At 37.7% G+C, this 21,781-nt stretch overlaps 1 long non-coding RNA gene across 1 annotated transcript; it reads right to left on the bottom strand.

Annotated features, from left to right (window-relative positions):
- Positions 1–17,625: 17,625 nt before the first annotated feature.
- LOC120765047 (uncharacterized) lies at positions 17,626–21,460 on the bottom strand. The gene is made up of 3 exons (XR_005704358.2): positions 21,332–21,460; positions 17,797–17,821; positions 17,626–17,718 (listed from the first exon to the last, which is right to left on the bottom strand). It is a non-coding gene; the product is annotated as an uncharacterized LOC120765047 (long non-coding RNA).
- Between the last annotated feature and the right edge of the window lie 321 nt (positions 21,461–21,781).

Genomic DNA, 21,781 nt, shown 5'->3' with positions numbered 1-21,781 from the left:
AAGGGAGTTGGTTTGTATCAAATGTTAGGGAAAAAAAGTGTTTACTGTGAGAGCGGTGATGTGGTGGAACAGAGAAGTTGTGTATGCCCCATCCCTGGAAGGGTTTAAGACTAGGTGGGATGGGGCTCTGAGCAACCAAGTCTATGCCCATGCCCATGCCCACAACAGGGAGGTTGAAATGAAATGTTCTTTAAGTCCCCTTCCAACCCAAACCATTCTATGATTTTTAAAAAGTGGTAGTGATAAACCTGAGAGAATCTAGAAGAGGATGAGCCACTATGGTGATCAAGGACTGGAGAACCTGCTGTATCTGGAGAGTATCTGAGTATCTGAGGGGACTCTGTGCAGATTCCCCTACTGGAAGGTGCATTGTAGCCTCCTCATCTGAGAGATGCATAAGGGGAAAAGGTAAGTGTCAGAAGGTGCAACAGAGGAAATTGTAATCAAATATTTTGTCATTGGTTGGCATAGTTTTGTTTCTATTTATGGAGAAGCGTCGAATGTTTTTCCCTGCCAGGACCCTAGAGTTGCTCTATGACGGCGAGGACAGGGACCTATCAGAAAACTAGCCAAGATAATGGCAGCTAATTTAACCAATAAAGATGCAAAATGTGACTTTGGGAAGTACACATTTTAAACCCTCACCTCTGGCAGATCACACTCTTTCTTCTAAGATAACATCGTGTGCGGGAGGCGGGCCCGGGTCAGGCCCCGCTGCCCTCTGGACAGCGGGGCTGGGCCCAGCTGGGCCTCCGGGAGCTGCTGCCTGCACGGGAACGGCCCACCCTGAGCCCCTTTCGTCCGGCTGCTGGATGGTGGAGGGAAAAGAGAACAGCTCAGCAACGCCACGTTGTGGCAGCTCCAAGCTGGATGAGGGGTGGGAAAGAGGACCTCCACACAGCTTTGCATAGCCCGGGGCAGAGAGCAGACGGCTACTGCAGGCCTGGGCGGCTTTAACCCTTTCCTAGCAACATGGAGCTTCTAAAGCACAACCCTTCCTTGAGAAATAGAAGAAAGAAAACAGAGGGTGCGTAGAACAGACACCAAATGAAGTCAGTGGACTAGAAGTGAAAGAACTGATATGTTGGAATAGGACTGAAGAAGTGGACATTTTTAACCGGACTTCTCTGGGCTAAACTATGGAGAAATGGACTGTTCTTTGTAGCATCTTGGTGTTGTTGGGGAGAATGCTAATTCTAATCAAAACTGACGACTAATGTGACTGGGATTTAACTGAGAACTTTAAAGCCCTCTCTCCTGCATTAAAAGGATGTCTCAGTCTTTGAGACAAAGATGATTTTAGAGTAGAAGAAATATTTGTAACTAGTACCCCAGATACACTGAGAGGTCCATAAGTACTCAAGGAAAAACGCTGCTAAAGGATGGAACAGCGCAGTCTGCAAAAAACTCGGGCTGTTGCAGATGTGTGACACTGAGAGCCACTAGACTATTTATTTTGTCTTGTGGCGAGTGTCGCCATGAGACTCTAGAGAGACTCTTCTCCGAAAATAATGGAAGATTATGTTTAAATGGTGAAACTGACTAAAATCACAAGTTGTATCTTTCTAAGTTATTTTGTAAGAAAGTTAATAGTTTGTAAGGGGAAGGAAGAGTGTTTTGAAGTTTCATTCTGTTTTGGTTTGGGTTTTCTTTTTCCCAACTTTTTTTTTTTTTTTTTTTTTTTCATTCTTTTAGTGTGTGCTAATAAAACTATTTGTTCATATTTAAGCTTGAGCCTGATTTGCCTTTTTTCCTAATCTCTCTCCCACAGAAAAAAGAATAAACACTAAGACCACTACACTAAATCTGGCAACCAGAATTTAGCGAACGTAAAACCACTACATATTTTAAAAATGGTTCTCCATGGTAGTGCTGAAAGACTGGAAGAGATTGTTTGGAGACAGTGTGAAGCCTTCATTCTTTGGGATTGTGAAACTCAGCTGGACGTTGAATGGTACACTGAGATTTGATGTAAGTTGTCCATGAAGTGGCTGCAGTAGGAGATCCATAGAGGTCCCTTTCACTGAAATTTTTCTACAACTGCCTATTTTAAGAGCTAACACACAGTGTGGTGGGAAATATTAAAAACAGAATAAAGCTTAAGTCATAACAGGGAAATTTGGCTACAATATAGGTACAGCATGCTCAAATGCAATTTGCACAGCTGCCAGCCTGGTCTAGTCATATGTAAGATCAGCAAAAATAATATCAACTGTATTACAATCCAACATGATATATACAACAGTGTGATAGATGCCAAAGATAAATTGGAGATGATCATTTACTTGCTGACTATAGGTTAAGAATGAAACCTTAAGAATTAAAGTGGTTTTGTAGTAAACAGAATCAGTGAAGATTTTCTTCAGAAGAATTTGTATTTATTTTTTTCACTTGTATAATTCAACATACATCCTCAACAGGAAAAGAGTCAGCAGTGTTGTGGCTGTCTTCAGGACTGACCAGCAGCCATCTGCTGCTAGATAAAATTTATATAAATTGAGTGCTGCTTCCACTTTATTCTGGGGACAGAACAAAGGCTCCACTACCTCACTCAGCTGCTGTTTGTAGAAAATCCATAGAAACATTCTTCTTGTTAAGACTTCCTTCAGCTTCTAAATGTGGTTGAAATTGCATACCAATTTCAAATCCTAAGGTGTATGACCTATAAAGTAAGAAGTCTGAAATTAATGTACCCTTTGCATCAAACTATAATTACAATCAAAACCCCTCCATGTGGAAAACTTCTGATCTAAATTGACTTCAGCTTACACTGATGAATGTTTTAAAAAAATAATTAGAAATAAAAAAGAGAGAATTCTCCAATCACCAGTCAGTCACAAAGATGTTACAATAAATAAGCACAAGTTTTCATGGCAGACTGCATGAGTAATTAAAATAATGGGACACAAAAGGAAAATAGCTTTCACTTAGACATATAAAGATGGTTATATGTATGAAGAAACAGCTGAATGCAATTGCTGTTCATCTGCTTTAAACATGATGCATGGGAAAGTCTGGATGAGAGCATTCTCTAGTGCTTTCTTTCATGGTGGCAAAAATTTAATCTATGATTTGGGATATGCATCCAAAGAAAAGACATTTAGTCTGCTCTTTTGGAATACATAACTTTCATATCTAATTCACACACTTAAGCTTCATCATATTTTTATCCAATGCTATCTACACAAAAATAATATTCTGCTTCCTTGCTAAGGTACAGGAACAAAAATAATATTCTGTCTCCCTGCTCTAGACTGGACAAAGAAAAGTTAAAATGCTGTCAAAAATCAGTGAGACTCATAAATTTCTGTACTAACATATCAATCTGAATGGGATTAACATACATACTTAGTACCTTTAAATCCAAGCCACACAACAGTCATGTTTTAAGAAAAACATTTAAAAGTTTGGAAAAAGGAGTTTGGGATTCAAGGATTTGTTTCGGTATCATTCCAGATTATTTCTGTTACCCTGCCATTATGGATACAGTCATACAAAATAATGTACATGTCCCTCATTTCTAAGATTTCTTTTCTACATTACTGAACTGTCTTGCCACCAAAAGTAAGCAGTAAGATATATTGTGAATGAGATTTCACAGTAAGATAAAATTTGTACTGTGAGTTTCCTAAGGTAAGATGGAAAAATAATTTGTATGCCAGCCATATATCTCCTACACATAATGATATAAAAGAGTGTTTACAAATCTATATTCTTGTACAAATAAGGTGCTCGGTGCCTTCCCATACAAATCTGCAATTGTGTGTCTTCTGTTTTACATAGTAGTGTCAATCCAGACCTAAATGCCTTATTTGTAACATGAATGGAAGTTTTTTCCTCTTCTAGCAGAAGCTTCCACAAATGAAAATGCTTTCTGAAGCAACTTCTGCTGCATAATGTTTCTTTGATTTCTCAGTATATGACAATGATCTATACTTACATCTGTTCGATGTTCTTTTGCCAAAAGAGAATGAGACTTTGCCCTTCAGTTTCTAAAGCAAAATTTTTTAAAAAATGTTTAAAGTACAAAAAAGTACTAAAATTAGTATTTAGGGCCTCTAATGGAATTCTAAAACAATAACTCAAAAATTGAGGCTTTTTTCCTCACTTACACTACATAGCTCTGTCTCTAATGGACTCTATCTAGCAGGACACCGGATATCTCTAAACTCTTGCAGGAGAGCAATGTTGAGAAGTTTTGTTAATGGATTTCTACATAAAATACAAGATGAAGACAGTTCATCCAGCAAATCTGATTCAGTGCAATGTAATTTGAAGATATTGATGGAAAGACTGTTCTGCACATATGAAATATCATAAGCAAAAATGATTCATTGCAGGAATTTATTATCATCACCAATGCTACCACAAATAAATTATTACTGTAGAATGTGGCTTGAAAGATATTAGGATAATTAGGATGCTATTCAGTGTCGCGGCACTGTTCCTCGCGCTGTCGAGCGCGGCCACTGGCTAGCTCAGTCACCGCGCACCGCTCCAACGTATGAGGTCGGGGTGGCGAGCCAGGCGAGCCACCTCCTCCCTGTGGGGACTTGGTTCCCCACACAGCGACGGCCAGCAGATGGTAAGTACCACCCACGGCAGCTAAATGAAAGGCGACTCCTCTGGGCTGGGTACAACAGGGTTTTATTGGAAGGAGAGGCAGCACGGAGCTCAGCACTCTCTGACCCTCTGCCCAGAAGAGACAGTGGGATCAGTCGTGCATGAGCTTTAAAGGGAAAGCAAAATAGGTGTGGTCTCTTCTGGTATAACCAATAGGAACATTTTGGGGGTGTAACAGGGGAGTAACCTTCGAACAGGGAACCAATCGCAAAATGCTGGGAGGGGATTTCCAGGCACCCAGCCTATCACTCGACGCCCTCCCTGGAGCTTTCCAGAAGCCAGGGAAGGGTCCTGGAGTGATAGACAGGGCGCCCAAAGGGAGAGAGAGGGGATTGACAGCTTGGGACCGGGGGGAAGGGATGATTGACAGATAACGGTAAAAGCTCCACTCAGTGGTAAACAGGTTCAAACCAATACAGAACTAGGGGGGTACAGAGAACAAACCACTACATTAAATATATGTAAAGATATATAAAACAACCAAAATGAAACACGCACCACCACAATTCAGTCACTACTTTAGACTATTTTATGAACAAATGAAGTTACTCAAACAGTTCCTGCTACAAATAGCTACAAATAACAGCACAGATCTAAAGCTGGTTTTGATGAGAGTAGATGTTTGGAGGTCATCTGAAGATAGAGTAACACATAGAGTTATATAAAGTATTTTTCAAAATACCTAGAGCAGAATAGGACCCTGGATGATGGATTTATCTTATTGTTATGGTTATGAGGCTCATCTCACTTTCTACACTATTTGAGTATTAGGTCAGCAATGCTTTCATGTTAACACAACTACAGTCAGGAGCCACAAATGGGGCATTCTGAACACTTAGGAATTTAAATAAAATTTGCATAATCTATTCAGAATTAGGTAATTAGAAATGTCCAGAGATTCAAAATCTTGATGTAGAAATTTTTATGATAAGCAATTTAAACTCATTTTAATTAAATCAAAATAGGGAAAATATCAGTTAAAATGAGTTATACAGTCTCTATTTACTACCAGAAAAATGTTTATCTGGGCCTAGGATAGACATTACACTAAATAGCCCTCAGGAAAAGCGAGAACAGACCAATGGACAAGTTCAGCTTTCAAAAAAATCACGTTTTTTTCGTGTCTAAAGTAGCAATGTAAAGAACTTTCCAGGAGTGTCTTGAAGAGCCTTGTGGATCAATTATTCACACAGACTGGACAAATGCTTTAGACTGTGTGTTGCCATCTACTGATAAAGAAATATGTGTGTCACAACACACATGGTCATTGCAAGTGCCTTGTAGATAGTTCATCTGAAATTATTTTTTTTTTTTTTTTAATTTCAAGAACAGTAAAAAATATTCAAAAGTTGGATAAGTATGAAGAACTTTAAAAGGGTGTCTAAAGTGGGATCTCTGCAACACTCAGGTACATAAAGTTCTGATCCCAAAATAATAGAGTTCTTTCTTATTTAAATATTACTGCTGTCACAGGTTGAAGTTCTCCAGAATTATGTATGACATTTTCCGTTGACCTTGGACTGCTCTCATCAATTTTGAAATATGTTCAGGCAAAAGAACTGCGGCAGTGCAAATTTCCCCTCCATCCTCTGTTTCTATGCTATGTGAGATTGAAGGATAAGGAAAAACAATTTACCATGTCTGACACTCAGACTTCAGCAGAAGAGACTGATCTACTCTGGGGCGGGGTCTAAAGTCAAGTACAGGATTCCACATGCAGTTTAACAAATGGTATGAGTATCATTATCATGGACAATTTTATAAATTAAACAACTGAACACATGATATTTCAAGCTACAGCCACAAGGTAGCAGAGTCACTTTAATTTGAGCCACTATTATGATGTAATGGATGTCCAAAGAGATAAGAAAAGCATCTATTAAAAAAAAGAAACCACCACACATAGTTCTGTCCTCCCACTCTTAAAAACAGCCCCCAGACATTCCTTAATGACATGTATGGTAGCATTCAGCTGTGCCTTGAAGTTCAGTGAAAGGAAAATTGGGGTAATGTGTAACACAATCTCTTTAAAGATATAGACTTAAAATTTATTTCACAACCCAGGAACTACAGTTTTTCTCTCTTTAAACTCTTAAGAGAAACAAAGATTTTGGAGCTGTATATCACTATCAAGCAGTTTTGTTCCAGAGTTCTAAGGGATGACAGCTACCTTACTGTCTGTACTTGTGCAATATATTGCAGACTGAAAAAATAATTTTCTTTCAAATTATTTTTTCTCTATTCTAGTTTATGGTTTGCCTTATGTTGCCACTGCACTTCAAGGGTAGGCTTCCTCAAGGATTTAAGCTTTGAGGCAATTCAGATCTTAAGTATTTAGAGACAGATTTTAGCCCCCATAGAAAACATTTTAAAATCCTTAATTTTCATGGACAGAAGACAGTTCTACAGCATATTAAAATCAGGACATTTAATACAGGATTCCAAACTGTTAACTTGTTAAACATTTTTTCCTTATTTGACTGATTTCTTGGCATCTTCCCCAGTTCCCATGACCTGGAGTGAAAAGGCCATTAATTTCATTGTGTTATCAATCTCCACAGGGTCTCATGAATCTCTCACCTACAGGAATGAAAAATTGCTGAGATTTTTTTGCTGATTATTTCTCATGTGCAATCTTTGGGCATAATTAAATGGGCCAATCCAACCTGATCCTTGTGTTGATGATGTTTTGTATGTATTACACATAAGATAAAGAATCCTTCCATATTGTTTGGTCATGATGACAAGGAGAGACATGGGGAGTAGAAGAGCAACAGGGTATAATTAAAGAACTCATGTGAGATTAGCTCCAAGGAAAGTAACAGGGAATTAAATTTTAATTTATCAATTGTCAAATGCTAATTATTCCTGCAAGAGATAATTTCAAAATATATATTGCTGTTAATATGATTGATCCATTGCTTCCATAGAGGATGAGGTTAAGCACTTTTGTCCCAGGTAGGGGTACGGGCTGTTGTTCAGGGCTGAGAATCCCTTTAGAAAAATTCATAAGTCTTGATATGAGGTAAAGTCATTAATATGCCAAATGCCATGAAAACACTGCTCTTTTGCAATTATAATTAGAGTAAACTTAAATTAATACCTGAACTTAAAAATAGGTAATTTTGAAATGTTTTCAACCTACTCTGTGTTGCTTATTCACTACTCTACCATGCTTCACAAAACTTCAAGAAGTTTTGAAAATATTTGAAAAGTTTTGTTTAGTCGTTTCCTTCACTTATGTTATCACTTCATTACAGAAAATCAGATACTTAAGTTTTGTCAAGGCTGGCCACAAAAATGGAGGAGAAGGCTAGAAAACCTCCTTTTATTGACTAGTTGGCAGAGAAGAGTGATAAAGTGGTGAAGGGTTATACTAACCAGTCTAGGAAGTGGGGAAGTAACTGCTGATTAAATACAGATGCTGAACAAAAGTCACTGCTAATCACACCCACTGGATGCTGCTTTACAAAAGGAAAGAGTAAAGACATGACCTCCACTCACTCATCATTTACTTTACTGCCACATGATTCTTCATGCATAAATACTACAGTGAAACAACCCCAGTATTCCATAAATGTTTCTACACATAAACAGGGACATTACAAAGACAAAACAGAATTACCTATCTGTAAGAGAATAAATCAAAAATAGAGTAATTAAGGTCATGAAACAGCAGAATTCTTATAGAAATTAGACATTAATAACTGGAAAGAGAATAAAAGAAATCAATTTAAACATATAGAATGCAGAATAAGCCTTAAAATAAAATTTATGTTTAAAGAGATCAACCTAACACTAAAGCACAGAGTTAAATATAAAGTTTTGAACTAACATGGCCTGATTGTAATAGATTCTATATTTACTTTATGATTACTAAAAGGCTGATCCAGGAACAACCAAGACCAAATCTAAGTTCTCATTGATTTCAAGATGTTTGGACCAGGTTTCAGAAAAGAATTAAAGTCAACATACATTTCTTGTAAGCTGCCAATATTAAAACTCAAATTTTCAGTGCTTCAGAAAAAGAGTGTAAAAGACACATGAGCTTTTTTAGAATTTGTTCTTGCATATACCAAATGACCCAAATTAATTGGTCTTTGAAATGCTCATAAATCAATGAGTTCGCACTCCATAATACATGGCACTGTTTTTCATACCAAGACAGAAAAGTTGCGAAAGGGTTTATGGGATGCTATCAGAAAGGCATCCAAAATAATATATCACTGACCACATGTTTTCTGTTTGGAAAACCTTCAGTGCATTGTTCATGGAGCTGACATGGAATATTTGGAATATATTTGGAGATAGATAGATTAGATAGATAGATAGATAGATAGATAGATAGATAGATAGATAGATAGATAATCTTACTGACAAGTATATTTGGAATGCAGTCCCACAATTTAATCTGTATATCCTTCTGTCTGAGCTGATTTTCACTGTAAAGGAACTTATCCCTATGCATTTCTGTTTAGACTGGAAAAATATTTTTCTTTTTAAAAAGTATCCATAATGCCACCAAAATTCACGAATACTTCTATACTAAATGCCCCAGTGAAGATATCTGGTATTCAGAGAAGTCTGATTACTCACTCTGGACAAATGAAACTACTGCAAAGCACAGAGATTCCTATATGAAAATCTTCTAAACACCTTTACTTTAAACTTTCCTAGTAGTTTAATTATTGTTCATGTGGAGACCCGTAGTGATACAATGACATCAATATTTTTAAATGGAATATTAAATTTTAAAAAATGAGGGACTATGCATATTTGGGGTATATATTTATTTTTCAGCCATGGAATATTTTATATATATATATAATATATGGTACTTGAAAATTATGTATTGTACTAATAAATATTAAACTTCAATTACTAAAATACAGGAACATTATCTTCTGTATAACAGCAGAAGTCTGTTGAGTCCACAGTCTGGTTTCCAGTAGGGCTGACAGGCAAATACCTTAGTATACGTAAGAGCATGACAAGGATATACATTGTCCCTCCCTAAAACCTGAGAGTCTTTTCAGCTCTTCATGAGATAGAAATGGTTTTTATACATTTTGTAATCTTCAATGAATTTCCATTCCATGAAATTTTTCATTTTCCTTTTGAATCCATGCAGGGTTTTTTATTATTCAAAATATCCTTTGGCAGGGAGTTGCTCTCATCAGTTGTCACATGAAGAATTCTCTCTTTAACTTGTTTGAAACTGAGTCCAATTGGTTTCCATTTATTTTCTCTCTCTCCTTCCACTGCCCGCCCTATATCCTACAGTGTTATCTACATCATCATAATCCACAGTCTACAGCATTATCAAAACTGAATTAACAATACATAACATCACTGCACCATAGTATCTTATTTTACATCAGCTCTCAAGAACTGATTGCTCTCATCTTTTGGAGGTAGAAATCAAGGTAGTTTAACACTACGCCAGTATACATATCTGAACATTCTAACTATCCCTAAAACTGGATGCTTCTTAATCCATTAATATATATAATTTTGTGATATCTATGAAAAAGAAATGGCATATCCCTTCGTCAGGAAAACTTCTGATTCTTTTTCACTTGTTTAAACAGAAATATACATGAAAATACTGCATGAGAATTCATTCTGCAAAAGTGCAACAATTCAGTGAACTATGACCTTACTCCTCCACCTTAATCATTTATAGGAACGGCACTGTATGAAACAGAAGCTTGAGAAAAATTAATTCATGTGATGAAGAGGAGAAATCTCCAAACACAAAATTACAAAGCCTGATAGACACAGAAAAAAGCTGGATACTGCCAACAGTAGGTCACTAAGCCAAAGGCCTTATGTTTCAAGCTGATACTTCAGCCAAAAATCTATGACCATCAGTTTCCCCAGAACTTAATGTTTCTATTTGTATCAAGATTTTCACATTGTTGTTGCATAAAAAATAAATGTTCTGAGGACATTTCAGATCCAAAATATGTTTAAAATCCAATTTTCCTAATGTTCTCCATTGTTTTTCAGGCCAACACAACTGGGAGATGTTTTCTATTCCAGAAAACAGCATTAACAAAGTAAGTGGGGAAAGGATAGCATTATACACAAGGAGTGATGGAAGTGGGGGCAGGGGAAGCACAGAAGGAAATAGTTTGCCACACTGCAAGAATAAAATGCTTGACCCTGTTTGACCATATCAAAATTGCTTACCTATGCAAATAGAAATCTATTTTGACTAGTACCTGGCAAAGTGATACTTTCAAAAACACCAAGACTGGATTTGAGGCTAATTTTGGGTTTGGTTTATTTTATTTTGTGTGGTTTTGTTTCAGTTTTTCAAAATCCATAGATTTTGCCTAGGCTATCTAAACCAAGTTGTCTTCATCTAGCACATCTTGCTTAGAAATCTCTTGGTCTAATTGCATGGTAAGCAACTGAAACTATTTGACCTGGTAGTGATGGAAAACTAATTTAAAAACCAGAAAAGATTAATTAGTCTGCTAGAGAGATCAGCAGCTTCTCAAACATAGCCTCTTCAGCTCCTGTTTGGAGCCAATGGGAAACTCAAATTGCGTCAGCTGCAGAAAGATAAATTTTTCTGTCAAGTAAATCATCTGCTTCTGAATTTGTGCCTAAATATGGACTTCATGATGAGAAGAATGTCTCTGATGCTGAAATTTGACCAAATTCTCCCCACAGATAGAAGCAGAAAATTCTCAACAGTCTTTAAAAGATCTAAATTCTAAGACAGAATTACTGTCATTAAAAACCTTTTGTATTTCTATTAATAGTTTATGCTATTTTTTCTTTAGCTCATAGTTGCCGTGTTACAGAGCTTTTGTCCTGATCTATCCCAAACTCACTAAAGCCAATGAAACAGCAGTTATCTCTGAAATTTCCATTCTACTTTTTAACATCTTTTATAATACAAAATACTACTCTATTCTGAATTATTCAGATGTATAGATAGTACTCTCTGACATCTTGGGGAAGAATTTCTGTTTATTACATTATTGTATTGTGCAATTTTTAAACCTGTTCCTGTAAAAATAATTAATGTGAAACCACTGAACCAGCAATGCATATTTTCACTATGCACCTATTTATTTTATAAATAAAGTAAACCTTCCATTTCTTAGCAGAAATGATGAGTTCTATCCAGAAACCCTGAATTCCAATAAGAATTCTAAGTGTCCTCTGTGACACCACTGATCCTTAAATCTACCAAAGCATTTTTTGAAAAACTACCTTACAATTCATATTCACCTTTGTACTTGTTTATAGCTAGAATGCTCTTTTTTCTGTCATTATTTTTCTTTCTTATTGACTGTAGTAGTCCCAATTTGCGGTTCAGAAAACTAATCATGTGTTACCGTGTGTCACCTTAGTAGTACTAATAGTAATATCTTTGTCTTTACTGTCTGTCCTTAAACGCTTCATCCAGGATTTCCTGTTTTCTTCAATCATTCATCCCACTCAGAGTCTCTATTTTTATTAGCCTGAAATATAAAAACACAATTATTAACCTCTGCTTTAAGACAAACCCTGCTATTGCTCAAAATAACAGGTTATTCAAAAATAAAGGCGTCAACCCAGACTAAGGCCTTGGGTAATGTTATTTCAGAGAAGAATGTTCTTTCTCCATTTGGAGAGCAGAACATGTCCCTGTACAAATGTGCAAATTACTCTGAGATACATATATATATGAGGTTTACACATGCAAACCTCTGGAAGTTCAACAATGTAAAGTGAAAGCTCCTGTACATGGGTCAGGGTAATCCCAAGCATAAATATAGGCTGGGTGGAGAACGGACTGTGAGCAGAATCCAAGGAGAAGAACTTGGGGTTGTTGGTGGACAGTAAGTTCAATATGACCCAGCAACGTGTACTCACAGCCCAGAAAGACAAAGACATCATGGGCTGCAGTCAAAGCAGCATTTCCAGCAGGGTGAGGGAGCCAATTCTACCCCTCTGCTCTGGTGGGACCCCACCCGCAGTGCTGCATCCAGCTCTGTCACACCCGATACAAGAAAGAAGTAGACCTATTAGTACAAGTCCAGAGGAGGCCCTGAAAATGATCACATGGCTGGAGCAAGTCCCCGGTGAAGGGAGGCTGAGAGAGTGGGGCTGCTCAGCCTGGAGGAGGCTCTATATAGAGGACTTACAATGCCTTCCAGTATCTAAAGGGGGCCTAAAAGAGAGCTGGAGAAGGATGTTTTACAAGGGCATGTAGTGATAGGACAAGGGGGAGTGGCTTCCATCTGAAAGAAGGAAGGCTTAGGTGATGTTTCAGTTCACTTTTATAGTTGCAAAACTTAATGTAAGGGAGAAAACATTTTGAAACATCATCCCCAAATTTGTTTTTCATCAAGAAAGCAAGGATAGGTACGAAAGGGTAGACCACAGGGACAGTCCACAAACTATGTATTTCTTGTTGTACTCTCAGCATGGTGACTATTGAGATCTGAGATGGAGATAGCTGCCTCTGCCTGAATTAAGGTGTAAAGGAGACCATATGCCAAATTCAATAGTACAGATTTTGTTTAACAGCAAAATGAGAGGTAGAGAAATGGAAAGAAATAGAGAAGAGGCAGGGAGAGAGACAGTGACAGAGAACAACACAACTGTGGATCCAGCAGTGTCCTATTGGTCCTTTTTTACTCAGGGTTTATCAGTGGTGGAGAACCTGAGACCATTCAAAACTTTTCACAATATGTTTTAGCAAACAAAGGGATTAATGATCACTGGCGATAGAGTTCTCTTATTCTACCAGTTAAATTATTTCCTCTCCCCTAATTAATCCATATGCTTAGTCCTTCTCTTCTTTTGGGTCTTTGGGCTGTGAGTTGGTGGCCCATAAATTCCATGTTCTTTGTGTCCATTATCAGTGATATACTCTTCTCCCCCAGCTTTGCTAACCTCCCTGTGGGTCTGAGATAGTGTTCAGACAATAGTACCTCCTTTATCTCATCTTGAGTTCCCGCAGTGGGGGCTTATCCTACAGAGCAGGTTCCAGGTACACATGGAGGTTTTTTGTTGGGTCTTCAGTGGTCACTGGTGGTCAAACAAAGCATCTGTCCTATAATGTGAGGTGATCTTTTTTTGACTGATGAGATGCATATGAGCAGTTGATTCTTTACACAATTTGCCAACTTTGAGTCAGCCCTTACTCGTCAGAAAAAAAATAAAAGACTAGTTTAAATTCTCTGACGAAAGTCTATTCCATGATTGGCTGACACATAAAGTACTTAAAAAAACAAAACAAAACAAAACAAAAGACCCACAAACAAAGAATGATTCATTAAAAACCCCACAAACAAATAAAAACAAAGTTAGAAAAGAAATGGAACGTAAAGGTATCTTAATGAATAAATTAATACTGTAATGATATACCAAAAGTATTACACAGTGTTTCATTTAGTTCTAATATTCATGAAGTAAATGGCTTAGATGAACTATGGGCCTGATGAGATTATCTCTCTGCTAGTACCATCCTCTTACATACTAAGATCCCTCATAGAAATTCTGATACACCTATTGAAAAAATGTATCCAAAGCAGTATGTTAGAATATCTTCATCTTAACATAAGTGTGCCTCCAAATCAGGCAAAAACAATCATCTGTGTTAACAAAGTTAACACCTGTGTAGTGGGCTTCAGCTCTCACCAATAGTTTACCATCTTTTCATCTTTCACATTTAGATGTGGAACATGGCTTTCTAGATTACAATGATGTAAAATGTGGTCCATCTGTTTCCTTTTTAACATCATACTACACTAATAGTGATTTAAATTTTTGGTTCTTTCAATTTTTTCTTTGCAGACTCCTTTGATTGTTTTGTTTATAAAAAAACAAACAACCCTTTATTAGCTTCTTGATTCTCCTTTTCAATTGACTGCTGAAGTAGGCCATACTGAATTTAATTTCCCACATTTTCTTCAGAAAGACAGCCATCTTAAATGTAATCTTTTCAGATACTTATGCTCTTAATAGCCCCATGTCTGTTTCTACTTTGTGATTATTCTTCCCTCAAAAGTCCTTTTTCTATTTCTTCATTTCATATGTCTGCTTCACTACTTATAATTTTCTGACAACCATCTGCTTACTTTAGACAATGCTTCCTTCCTGTTCTCTCACTGTATCTTCCTTTCCCATTCATTGTAGATGACCTGCACAGATTCCAGCTACCATTTGATTCACTAAAAAACCCAGGAATTTAGCTATTTCCCTCAAAATAATTCAAGCAACTTCTAAACCACATGTTGGCCATAAATCCCTTCAGTGTAACACTGTTAGCTTATTCATGCTGGTAACACCATTCACTTAATTAAAAAAAAAAAAAAATTTACTATCTTCTCCATTAAAGATAGAGTCATCAACAAAAGTATTTCTACAGCATGCATTATTTTGTTGTTGCTTGGTGCTGTTGCTGTTTACCAGTTCTTAAGAGCCCTGCTGGAATCCCAGCTCTATGTTGTTTACAAACAGAGAAAAAAATTATGATCCTGGCTGAAAATGTCTTGCAGTCTACAGGAATCAACAGATGGAAAGAGCCAGATGAAGCAGTACAGGCTGCTTCACAAAGATATGTCTTATCTTAATATTCTGCTCATCAGTAACATCAGTAAGATCAGTAACATAACCATTGCAGAATATTTTGGAAGCATCACAGATGAAAAAACTAAATGTATTTGGCTGGAGAGAGAGACATTGTAACCTTTGGAATCTCCTTCTAAATGAAAGAAGCAGGATGGAAAAAGATCTAACAGTGTTTGAAAATGGGATAATGGCAGCAAAAGGAGCATGTAAATGTAGAGAGGAATGCCTCAACTCTAAAAGAGATAAAATAGCTGAAAAACTGATGTACGGTGGTGCAGGTGTACCATTCTGCCATTCTAGCAACTGAAACCCAAATGCCTGATAAAAAAGTTATGTCATTCTGCTTGTCTTCTAGAGGTTGTGAGTGCTAGTTTTATAAGCAAGGTAATAATTATTGTCATTGACACTTCACCTGCAGTTGTGGCTTATCAGTTCTTGAAGTATTCAGTTGTACATAAATTTAATATATACATCTTATAAAGGCAGAAACAATACTAATAATTAACGCTGGGTTCATCACATCCCAGTGCTGCATGTTAAGAAAGGACAAGTTTTCACACTGCAGCCCGTGTTTACTTTCAGAATGGATTTGCTCTCAGTATTTCACACAATATTTACACGTTTCTCACGTCTACCCTTTTCCAGTAAGCATTTTTATGTTTCCTCTTTCTTTGTGAAATGCTTGTCACACTGTAGCATTTCTTATTTCAATTTAAACAAAGACATACAATTTCACTGTGCTTAAGACACCCTGTGGTGGGTTGACCTCGTCTGGACACCAGGTGTCCTCTACAGCCACTATATCATTTCACTCCTGAGCCAGACAGAGGAGAGAAAATATAACTAAAGTCCATGGGTCAAGATAAGGACAGGGAGAGATTACTCAACAATTACTAAAAGAGTGAAAACAGATTCTATTTGGGGAAAATTAATTTAATTTACTACCCATAAACTCAGGGTAGGATAACGAGAAAATATAAATTTAATCTTGAAACAGCTTCCCTTCCAGGGTTCAGCTTTGCTCTGGTTTTCTTAACTCCTCCCTCCACAGCGGTGCAGGGCTGTAAGGAGTGGGAGCTGCAGCCAGCTGCAGTCAAGCATATCATCTCTGCTGCTTCTTGTTCCTCCGAAGGAGCACTCCTCACACTCTTACTTTGCTCCAGCTTGGGCTCCTCCTACAGGAATTCTCTATTAACTTCTCTAATGTGAATCCTTCCCATCAGCTGCAATGCTTCATGAACTATCCCAGAATGGGTCCCTTCAACTGACTGCAGTCCTTCAGGAACAGGCATGAGTCACCAATGGGGTAATAAGTAATGCTAAAAAACCTGTTTCACAAAATTACTCTCTCCAAGGGTCCAGAGGTTCTTCCAGGAGCCTGCCCCAGCCTAACCTTCCCACAGGGTCTCCATGGGCTGCCAGTGGATCACTGCTCCACTATGAACCTCCATGGGCTGCAGGGGCACAGCTGCCTTACCATGGCCTTCAGCACGGGTGGCAGGGGAATCTCTGCTCCCACACCTATAGCACTTCCTCTCCCTCCCCCTGCACTGACCTTGTCTGCAGAGACTGCTGCTGGTGGTGTTGGACAGGGGTCCTTCCCCCCTTTTTAAATACCCCAGAGGTGCTACCACCATCACTGGTGGCTGAGCCTTGTGAGCTGGTGGCTCACAGCCGGTTTTGGAGCCGGCTAGCACTGGCTTTATCAGACATAAGGGAAGATTCTAGCAGCTTCTCACAGAAGCCACAGCTGTAGCCTTCCTGCTATCAAAACTTTGCCACACAAATCCAATATGCACACCAAACCATGAACGGTTAGGATTATCACGACTACTCTTCATGCCCAGTAAACTGTGAAGTATTCTCCATACAGAGACTTCATATTTACCTGAAACTCTAAGTTTTAGGAGTACATACCTCTCCTGGTCTGTAATTCAGAAAAGAAATTTTCTTTTTGTGAATCACATTTTCATGAGATTTAAGTTCATTTGCTGAACTTTCTGCTTGCAATACTATGATCACTCTATTCATAGCAATTTTTTTCTTCCCCTCCTCATTACCCCAGTATTAGAAACTAGACAGCACCTTGCTATGTGCACAGGCGCACATGTGCCCCATGCAATAAATTGTATCATATGGTTCCTCAGACAAATCTCCCTTAGAGTGTTTAACTGGCAACACTTTCCTGATATTCTAACAATCAGAAACTATTTTCCTGATGATCTGTTTTGTTTTTATTTTGGGAGGGCCTTGATGTTATTTAACCTTAAAAATGTGCAAGGAACTTCTTTCATAATTTGTGTGATAACTCCTGAGATTTCTCCCCAGGGATAATCTTTTGTGCAAGTTTGTTAGATATCTGTGTCTGAATGGTTTGTTCTGCAGTTGATTACCTGGGATCACTTTGACATCAATCAGTAGCTGATATCCACAGGAATTTGCTGTGTCCTCGTATAGAAAAGCAAATCTTGCCTCCTCCTCTTCCCATTTGGAATCACTGAAAAGAACCATCTAATAGAGTTTGCAGAGATTTCCTTACTCATTATGGTGCTCTGCAGGTTTTCCTGTAGGAGGGGTCCTCAGACTCACTTCTTTCTGGTTTTAGTCAAACCATCTGCAACAATAGCAGAAAGCTGATGAAATAGCTGAGAGTGGGGAATGACTGCTGTTTGTTTAATTTTCTGTCCTGTTACAGTATTTCCTGCACAACATTAATCTTATGTTTCCAAGATACGTAACACAGAGCAGCATGGTCATGTAAGCACAAAGATTTTTCCCACAAGATGTTCAGCTGGTATCGGTGTCTTCAAAAGGTCCAGTCTGCAGGCTTTCAATTTCTGCTGTGTTTGGTTGGAGATGAAAGCACTCCGCACCCTTTTATTCTGCTCACTAAAATCAATACTGCAGCAGAAGAGGTCTTGAACAAAAATAATTTTGAACCTCACACCATTGGCTGTCAGAACTTGGAAATGGATATAAGGTGGCCATATAGCAGCTGCAAAATTGAACATACTCATTTGACCAGTAACTGTACAGGGAAGATATTCCACATGCCATCCTCAAGAATGGCGTTCCAGTTCATTGCACTCACAGCACTTTTTTTCTAAAGTCCACCCATACCATCTCAGGCAAATGTAAACAGATCTTGTAAGACTTTCTTAACTTCTTGTGAACTGGGATCTAAAATATAGCCTACCACTATGCCAATACTGGGACTGTGTTTACCATCATTATTCACACTTTGCATTCCATCTACTAATTTAGGTGCATATCATGGTCATAGAACATTTATTTCTTGTTGCTACCTAAATAGTAAGTCCTCTGTATCATTCAAAAAGGAATTATAAATATTTCTTTCCTAAATATTTGCCCTCATTTTTCCTTGATGTATTTTTATGGCCCAAAAGGTAGAAAATTTTGCAGACAAAGGAGTTTTATTTTGAAGCTGATTTGATTTTTGTCATGTATTTTTCCCCTCTTCTTTCCATGACACAGCCTTATTAAACTTCATCCCAGCACTTAAATAGTGGCTGATGCACTGATATGGAGAAGAGTGTTTTTAGGCAGACATACTCTCATGATACAAATCAATCTTACTTTTTTAAGCCACATTCACTGTCGTATTTCTGAAGTTGGAAGAAAATGGCTAGACCAGATGCAGTTAAAGTCTTGGTCATAAAGTCTGTAGCACAGGCCATGAGGAACAGTCTTTCTTGTGCTTTCATATTTTGAAGTAATCATTTTATAGTGTTTACAGAGTTATCTGAAGAACTGTCTTAAGGCATCAGCTCTTGATGCACTACTGCAATAAAGCATATGTTTAGTTTATGAAATAATACTATTTGTTATGTTTAGCAGTGTCACACAATTTAAACACAGTGAACTCTCCAGGTGCAGTTTGGAGAGAATCTTCTCATGAAAATGGAAGCTGCTTCCTGATTACTAAGAAGGGCCTAAATCTTCCTTCAGTAACGTGGAGTATGTGCAGCACACTGACATCTCTACTGAGAAAATATCTGAGCCAGTTGGAGGCATGTCCTCACTCACAAAGGTCAGCCAATGTGAAGTGTAACAGCTATTATTTTAGGCTTTCAAAGACTGGGAAGTCTGTACTCTGTTTTTTCCCTTCTCTCCCTAGAGAAAGGATAAATACCAAATGGGCCCAGCTGAGATCTGTAAACTTAACAGCTAGAGATGGGGAATAAACCATCTCAGATCAGTAGTCACCACAGATTTTTGCTTTAAGATTAATACAGGGGCACCTCTTCATGTCAGTCTGTTTTTCTTTCTCTTTTTCCCCTCAGGAATATTCAGCTATGGGATTGTATGTGGCCTCTTGCCCTGCACTTAATATCATCTTTCTGTCTTTTTTTTTTTTTTTAAATCAAAAAAGCAACTTTAAATTCCTTTTATATCTCCATTTCAGCCTCATTTGTGGAAGCTTTGTGGCCACAACACAGAATGAACACATCTCATACCACAGTCAAGCCCCGAGTCTGCCCTCAGTCTGGGTCTGTGGTAGCTGTGATTGCTCTCAGGATTCTATTCAAATCAGAACACAAGATGTGTCTTCTTACATTCATGCTGAACTGCATTCTATAATTTCTTGAGCCTTCAAGTGCTCCTGGCATTAGGCAAATCTTGAAGGGTGCATGAGTTCCATTACCCTCTAACTATTCGAGAAAAATGCCACAGTAGGTGGTTCTGAGTCATCATTTTGGCATGCCTTGGGGCTGATATTCTTATAACTCTTGCAAGAGCAATTAATTATGGAGACGCTATTTTAGCTTTAAACTAGACATTATTTTCATGTAAACTCAGGTATATGCATCTAATGCAAAACCAGGTTTGCAAACAAGTTAGAGATTTTTTTGTGCTTTTCCAAATGAACAGACAAGTAACACGCACAGAACTTTCATTTCTGTGTCATTATTTAGACACATCTTAAAAAAAAAAATAAAAAAAAAAAAAAATTAAGGTTTGGCTGTGTAAACTACACCCCCAAGACCCAACAGAGTGCTCTAAAGCAAAAATCAAGCTATTATACAAAGTAAGCAATGCATTTTCAGGCAGAAAGAATAAATGCATCCATTAGTTTAGGCTGCAATCAGTAATCCTATTTATCTGTGTCCGCAATACTCCAAACTTGAGACTGACTTGCAGCACAGCTTTGGTTTATGCTGTATCCTTGCAAGTATTGAAATAAAGAATCTTCTTAATGTCTCATGTTCAAACTCATCCCCTTGCCACTAGTAGGATAAAGCTGAAGAAAATGTGTTTCAAGGAAGGTATTTACTGAAGAGAAAGAAAAATTAGGATTCAGACTACAATGGAAATGCTGTTCCTGATTTAGTGGCTTAAAAATGTGTTTTTCAGTCAAATTTCCAACATTCTGCCTGTATAACATTGTCTACTTGAGACTCTTAACTGTAAAATGCTTTATGATGTGAAGACTATTGTTGTCTTAGTAAAATTATGACTATACTTTATATTATACCAATGTATCAATGTTGTGTGGTGCAGGGACCTACCTAAGTATCCTAGCACTTGAAGATAAGCTTTAAAACTGAATTCCACAGCGATAGAGGCAAGCAACTGCTATTTGCTTGTGACATGAGATTCTACCCTATGGCACCAAACTGGCATTTTATTCTATTTCTTTAGACTTTACCACATAGATAGCTCACTGACTTTGGTCAGGAAGCCATTGCATAAAACAAATTTCTTCTGAGATTGTTATCATGTTGAGAAGCAGAGGTTATTGCTGTTGGCAGAGATAACTTCCAATGGAGGAGGAAAGAAAGCTATGGATTTCCAAACCTCTCACAACCATCCCTGAATCTGTGTGACATGTTGAAGGAAAAGGCATGAGCTTTTCACAGGCACAAAGACTCTCCTCCTGCAACAGTGAAAAAATTTCTGTCTAGTTAGTGCACAGGTAGTCATTATAAAGCTAAATACTCATAATAGCTTCATAAAACAACTACACTGTGTTATTGCTACCAAATGACTTCAAGGATTTCAAAGAAGAAGAATGGAAAAAAAAAACTTACTCAAATGCAAGCTCAATCACTTTTTACAACAAAAAAGCACCGTGCAATTTCTATTCATATGTATTTTTTACCTGTCATTCCTTCAGCTTGATGGCTGTCAGAATACTACATTTTTAGTAGACTTGCAATTGCTGGAGAACTTAAATATACCCTATGATTACATGCTGCAGGGACGACAGCTGAAATGTCAAATGGTCAGTGCAATGCTCTTGGCAGCACTCTTCTGCCTTTGTGGCAGAAATTCAGGTGCTTTCCTTTAGCTGCAATTAGCATTTGATGTTTGGAATAGGCTTTGGATTCTCTTTCCCTCCTTCTCCTCTTTTCTTTCTCTCTTTTCAAGTCTACTGAGACAGTCAGAAGACTGCATAAATTGTCTTTTCAGTCAGGTCAGAAAGCAGGTTTCCTACTACATTTATAACACTATGAAATTGTTGATCCTTTTTCTATTGAGAGAGAGTAGGGTAAACTTTTCGAACTCACAATCTTATTAAGATATCTGAGAAGTACAGACAGTGTATAAA

This window comes from Hirundo rustica, chromosome Z (genome assembly GCF_015227805.2).
Source record: "Hirundo rustica isolate bHirRus1 chromosome Z, bHirRus1.pri.v3, whole genome shotgun sequence".
Taxonomy (NCBI): Eukaryota; Metazoa; Chordata; class Aves; order Passeriformes; family Hirundinidae; genus Hirundo; species Hirundo rustica.
Note: the sequence above shows the minus strand (reverse complement) of the source record. Positions and strands in the feature narration are given on the sequence as shown.